This window comes from Cebus imitator, unplaced genomic scaffold, assembly GCF_001604975.1.
Source record: "Cebus imitator isolate Cc_AM_T3 unplaced genomic scaffold, Cebus_imitator-1.0 Scaffold0, whole genome shotgun sequence".
NCBI lineage: Eukaryota > Metazoa > Chordata > Mammalia > Primates > Cebidae > Cebus > Cebus imitator.
In genome coordinates, this window is record NW_016107315.1 from 14,515,552 (window position 1) to 14,522,431 (window position 6,880).

Consider the following 6,880-nt stretch of genomic DNA (forward strand, 5'->3'; position numbering starts at 1 on the left):
GAAACCTCATACACTGTTAGTGGGAGTGTAAATTACTACAACCGCTATGAGGAACAGTACAGAAGTTCCTCAAAAAACTAAAAATAAAGCTACATATGATCTAGCACTCCCACTGTTAGCTATATAGCCCAAGGAAAGGAAATCAGGATATTGAAGAGATACCTGGACTCCCATGTTGACTGCAGCACTATGCACAGTAGCCAAGATTTGAAATCAACCCAAGTGTCTATCAACAGGTAAATGGATAAATACGCTACATATCCACAGTGGAGTACTAGTCAGCCCTAAAATAGAATGAGATCCTGCCATTTGCAACAACATGGGTGGAACTGGGGGACATTATGTTAAGTGGAATATGCCAGGCACAGAAAGACAAACTTCTCATGTTATCACTCATTTTGTGGGAGCTAATAATTAAACCAACCGAACACATGGAGATAGAGAATAGAATGATGGTTACAGGAGGCTGGATGGGGTAGTGGGGTTATAGAATAGGTATAGTTAATGGGTACAAAAGTATAGTTAGATACAATGAATAAGATATAATATTTGGTAGCACAACAGGGTGACTACATGCAGCAATAATTTGTCGTACGTTTTAGAATAATTGAGGAAATACAATTGGAATGTTCATAATACAAGGAAATGATGAATGCTTGAGGTGATGGATGCTCCATTTACCCTGACATGTTTATTACACATTGCATGCCTGCATCAAAATATACCCCATAAATGTGTGTGTGTGTATGTGTGTGTATATATATATATGTATAGATAGATATATATACACACACATATATATATACACACATATATATATCTCCTGTGTATCCATAAAAATTAAAATTTAATAAGTTTTTTTAAAAGAAAAATAGATAAAACTGAGTGGGGCTGGGCGTGGTGGCTCACACCTGTAATCCCAGCACTTTGGGAAGCCGAGGCAGGTGGATCACCTGAGGTCAGGAGTTCAAGACCACCCTGACCAACATAGTGAAACCTTGTCTCTACTAAAAATATCGAAAATTAGCTGGGTGTGGTGGCGGGCACCTGTAATCCCAGCTACTCGGGAGCCTGAATCAGGAGAATCACCTGAACCCGGGAGACAGAGGTTGCACTGAGCCAAGATCATGCCATTGCACTCCAGCCTAGGCAACTGAGCGAGACTCCATCTCAAACAAACAAGTAAACAAACAAAATTGGATGGATGTAGAGAATTGTTGGGGAAAAGAGAATGGAAAAAATCTATAAGAAGTTATAAAACAGTTGCGGAAATACCATCTTGTGTGGTCAAAGCTGACAGATTTGTTTATAAGATTTTATTAAAATTCGCTTTAAATCAAGTGTTTTAAAACTTTGATATCTGACAAACTACTCAAAAGAAGATTTCAAGTTCTAAATTATTTTGACTTCAAACTAACTTTTGGACATTCCAAAAAGAGCCCCTGGAACTCCAAGAGAGACATATTGGGCTTATGGTATGTTAAAATCATATAGAAAGCATTGTCAAATTTAGAAATGGTGTTTAATTTTCTTTGAGTTATATTTGTATAAATGTGTTAATATATGTTCCAAAATTGTATGAAAGTCCTAAAATTCTGATATGTCTTGGTAAATTCCTTCATTATGATGCTTTTTTTCTAAAAGCTCTTTGGAAATCCTAAGGTGGTACATTTTCAAGGAGGTTCCTGAAAAAGCCTCTGAAATGTACTCTTAAATACAGACCTCTGTTTATGACCTTGAGATTATTCAACTGGACTGGGAAAAAAAAAAAAAAAAAACTCCAATGAAAAAACTGGACTTATAAGATTGCAAACCTGACATCATGCAGAACAATAATTAATTACATAGGACTAACCTGATAAAGGACTGAAATGATATTTATGACTTTTTGCTTGAAACATTCTTTTATTTATTTATTTAGAGATAGTGCCACTTCATTTTTTTATTTACCCAGTCCAGTTGAATAATCTCAAGGTCATAAGCAGAGATCTTGCACTGTCACCCATACTGGAGTGCAATGGTGCGATCTCGACTCACTGCAACCTCAGCCTCCCGGGTTCATGAGATTCTCCTGCCTCAGCCTCCCAAGTAGCTGGGATTACAGGCTCACACCACCACACGTGGCTAATGGTGTACACCACCACACCTGGCTAATTTTTTGTATTTTTAGTAGAGAGAGACGGAGTTTCACTATGTTGGCCATACTGGTCTCAAACTCCTGCCCTTGTGATCCGCCCACCTCAGCCTCCCAAAGTGCTGGGATTACAGGTGTGAGCCATTGCACCCAACCAGGGCCACGCCGTATTGTCCAAGCTCGTCTCAAACTTCTGAATTTGAGCAATCCTCCCACTTCAGCCTCCTAAGTAGCTGGGATTATAGACATGCTGCTGATTGTTTTGTTTTGTTTTCCAGAGTTAAAACAAAAACAAAAACTTAGGCCATGTGCAGTGGCTCACGCTTGTAATCTTAGCAGTTTGTGAGGCTGAGGTGAGCAGATCACCTGAGGCTGGGAGTTTGAACCAGCCTGACAAACATGGAGAAACCCCATCTCTACTAAAAAGACAAAAATTAGCAGGTGTGGTGGTGGGAACCTATAATCCCAGCTACTCGGGAGGCTGAGGCAGGAGAATTGCTTAAACCTGGGAGGAGAAGGTTGCTGCTAGCTAAGATCGCGCCTCTGCACTCCAGCCTGGGCAATGGAGCCAAACTCCGTCTCAAAAAAAAAAATCTTTTTCTCCTAAGATATTTATAGCTTACAGTAATTGGGAAAGTATACTTTTGTGAACAAAATGGAAACATTTACTGTTCTCTCTAAGAGATATGGTCAAAATTTGGAAACCATTTAATGAGTATTTTTATTTTATGGCAATATAGATATTTGAATACATTCAATAAGAATCTATTTTCTTCTGTGATAGAACACAATGAGAGACACTGGTTATTTTACTAAGGCTTTGACTGGAAAGTCGTATTTTCATACGTGATCAGGCTGCTTTAAGGAATTGAGACTGACTTTAAAGGCAATAGACTTGGAAAAAGGCTGTCCTGGTTCTTTGTTTCTACAGTTCCTTTAAAGGATTTTTGATACTAGGGCAAGTAAAGAATGTCACATTCTAACAGGCCCAGGAACCTCAAGAAATTTTGGGGACCTTGAGAAGAGAGGAACTCATTCAGTTTGTATAGTTGTTACAGGTACAATCTAATGGAAAATCCTTGGCTTGGCTTCCTAGCCTTGAGAGGCTTTTAAAAATATAATCTGAGATTCTTATGGAAAAAGCCCCTGCAAAGCCAATTTATAGAGAGCCTACATAGCCAATCACTACTGCTGCTTTACTTTATGCAAATAATCAGGCCATGTGTAATAAGACTAAAATTATTCTGCAAATAAATTGGTTCTGCCATGATTTATCTTTGTTAGGAATGGGGGACTAGAGATCGAAAAATTATGTTTCAGAAGAAAATTATAGTACACCTGTTGTTAGCTTCTAGCACTGACCATTGTTTCTATTACTTGCCTACAGTTCAGACTGAATTTTGAATTCCTTCCTGGTTACAAGTCTCCAAACTAATGTTTCCAAATTTTTATTCCATTTTTCTGACTTGGACTTACTGAAATTGCTACTCTCTTTTTCCTGAGGGCCTGCAAGTTGAAGCTCATGTATAAACAACTTTGTGATATACAAATTACAGACCAGAAAAGCTGTCAGATTGCCACTGCTTATTTTCACTTTAGCTGTGAATGCTTTGAGTTTAACATCAAGACACCTCAACTGACAGCCCTCCAAACTCTAAAGAAACTGGTTTACACTGTTCCAAACATTAACCTTTGTGTTTCTTCTGTGTGAGAGCCTGTCTGCAACGCCATCTCCTGAAATGAGATACAGCTGTTTAATGGGGCTGGCCTATTTCCAGAAATGGGGGACTGGGTTAATGGGATCCTTTGCCACTCAGCTGTTAACTCAAATATTCTCTCCACAGCCACCAACTCAGCTTTTATTGCGTGAAACATCTAGGGAAGGTTCATATGGAAATGTTGTGGTGCAGAAAATGGATTCCCCAAAAATATGGTGCTCTGGCATGCTGAGTGCTTTTGAAAAGTGAAAGGCCTCAGAAATAAGCCCCAAAATCAAGGTCCCTCTAATTCTGTCTTTCCCTCTCTCTCCGAGGGCATAGAAGGTCTCCCTCTGGAATTCCTTTATCTGACCAAGAAAGCTTCTTACCAAAAGAAACACAATCGCCTTCTATCTCCTTCCTGAAATCTCATCATCTATTTCAGGAAAGAAGACTAAAGAATGACCTTTACACTGGGTTAATCAAATGTATGCCTTTCCTGATGTACAGCTAATTGCCACAGACTAATACAGGCCTCCTTACGAAAATGGCTCCCTTGTTACTCAAACTTGGCCAATTTCTGTACATTATCTTTTGACAACTCCCCTCTGTGGGACAAGCCACTCTAGAAACAGACATTTCTAGCTCCAAAGAAAATATATAACAAATCTGTGACCAACCAATAATAATTGATCAGCAATTCTGCCTCCTGTCAGATCTTGATCAAAACGAGGGAATGCAAAATGTGATATACAAAATGGCGTCACTCTGGTTCAGACATCTAAAATTAAATCAGGGCTGGGTGCAGTGGCTGACGCCTGTAATCTCAGCACTTTGGGAGGCCAAGGCAGGAGGATTGCTTGAGCTCAGGAGTTGAAGGGCAACATCGTGAAACCTCATCTCTACTAAAAATAAAAATTAAAAAAAATTCAGTTTGGTGTGATGGCATGTGACTGTAGCTCCAGCTACTCAGGAGGCTCAAGTGGGAGGATCACTTGAGCCTGGGAGTTCAATGCTTCTGAGAGCTGCGATCACACCACTATACTCCAGCCTGGGTGACAGAGTGAGACCTTGTCTCAAAAATAAATAAATAATTAAATCAAATTAAATTGGGAAGTCATTCTAAGAAGTACCACTTCCATAAAACCTGCAACTCTGAAAATAAAAAAACCCAGAAACTTGCCTTGAACCTTTGAACTGTGCCAAATCCCCATGACCAAAGCATCTTGGAAAATAGATAAATTTTGACAGCGCTGTAACTCCTGAACAGCTACAACCAATGAACTATGGACTCATGTACTAAGCCAGCCTCCTCTACCAACAATAATTCTTTCAAAACAACTAGCGTAATCACCCTCAGCATCTTTTAAAAAATTGCTACTACTCTTTCTTTTTCAGAACATAATTTGGCCTTTGACCACATCTGTTTCTCCTGAATCACATTTCCTAAGACCTCAGTAAGTGTCTTACTGCTTTACTGTCCAGTCTTTCACCACTTCTTGATTAACAAGAATAACATAAGAAACTTACATTTTAATGGCGTCATTTTGCTGATGTGTTGAGTATTAACTGAAGACAGGCAAAAGAAGACTCAGGGAGACTAGTTAGCAGATTATGGAAATAATCCAAGCAAGAGATGTTGATGACTTGCATCAAGGCAGTAGTCATAAAAATGGAGAGAAATGATCAAATTGTGTGTGTGTGTGTGTGTGTGTATTCGTGATAGGGTCTTGCTATGTTGCCCAGGCTGGCCTCAAACTTCTCGACTCAAGCAATTCTTCTACCTCTGCCTCCTGAGTAGCTGGAAGCTGGAACTACAGGTGTGCACCACCATACACGGTAGATTCTGTAAATATTTTACAGAAGGTGCCAATAGCATTTGTTAATAGACTGAATATGGGATGGGAGAGAAATCTAGGAATAAAAGATGATTTCAGGGCTTGTGCCTAAGCAACTAGAAGGATCCCATTGAATTAGTTCAGAAAGACTGAAAGGAGCATATTTTTATGGGGAGTATAGAGATGATCAGGAATTTAGTCTGGGACATGTTACATGTAAGATGCTCACTTGATATCCAATGGAGATGTCAAATAAGTAGTTGGAGTCACCTCAAGATTGGAATATATTACTAAGGGAGAAAGTGCAGACAGAAAAGAGAATAGTTCCAAAGACTGTAGAGGGGGCAGCAAGAATGATTAAGAAAGGAGGCTAAAGAATAGTGGCAAATGAGGTGGGAAGGTAATTGGGAGTGTGTGGTGGTATTCTTGAGGTCAACTGAAGAAAAGACTTCAAGGAGGAGGCAATGATCGACTCAAATGGCACTATTATATAAAATGAGAATGAAGAATTGATAATTTGTTGCAGCAACACAGAGGTCATTTATGACCTTGACAAGACTTGTGTTGACCAGTGAGATTGAAAGCTTAACTGTAGTGAACTTAAGAAAAACGACTCAACAGATGCTTGTATGCAGATGTTCATGGCAGCAGTATTCACAATAGCCCAAAGTGGAAACAACCCAAGTGTCCATCAACAAGAAAATGGATAAACACAATGTGTTATATGCATACAATGGAATATTACTCAGCCATGAAAAGGAATGAAACTCTGACTCATGCTACCACAGAGACAAACCTTGAAAACATTATGCTATATGAAAGAAGCCAGACACCAACGAATAAATATTGCATGATTCCACTTATAGAGGTACCCAGCGTAGTCGAATTCAGAGACAGAAAGTAGAATGGTGCTACTTGGGGCTGAGGGTCAGGGGAGAACGGAAGCTATTGGTTAAGGGGTATTCAGTTTCTGTTTGGAATGAAAAATTCTAGATATGGATAGTGTTGATGGTTGGACAACATTGTGAATGTAATTAGTACCCCTGAATTGTATATTTGAAAACAGTTAAAATGGTAAATTCTGTTATATATATTTAACCACAATAAATTGGCTGGGCATGATAGCTCATGCCTGTAATTCCAGCACTTTGCAAGGCCGAGATGGGAGGACTGCTTGAGCCCAAGAGTTCGAGACCAGTCTGGGCAACATA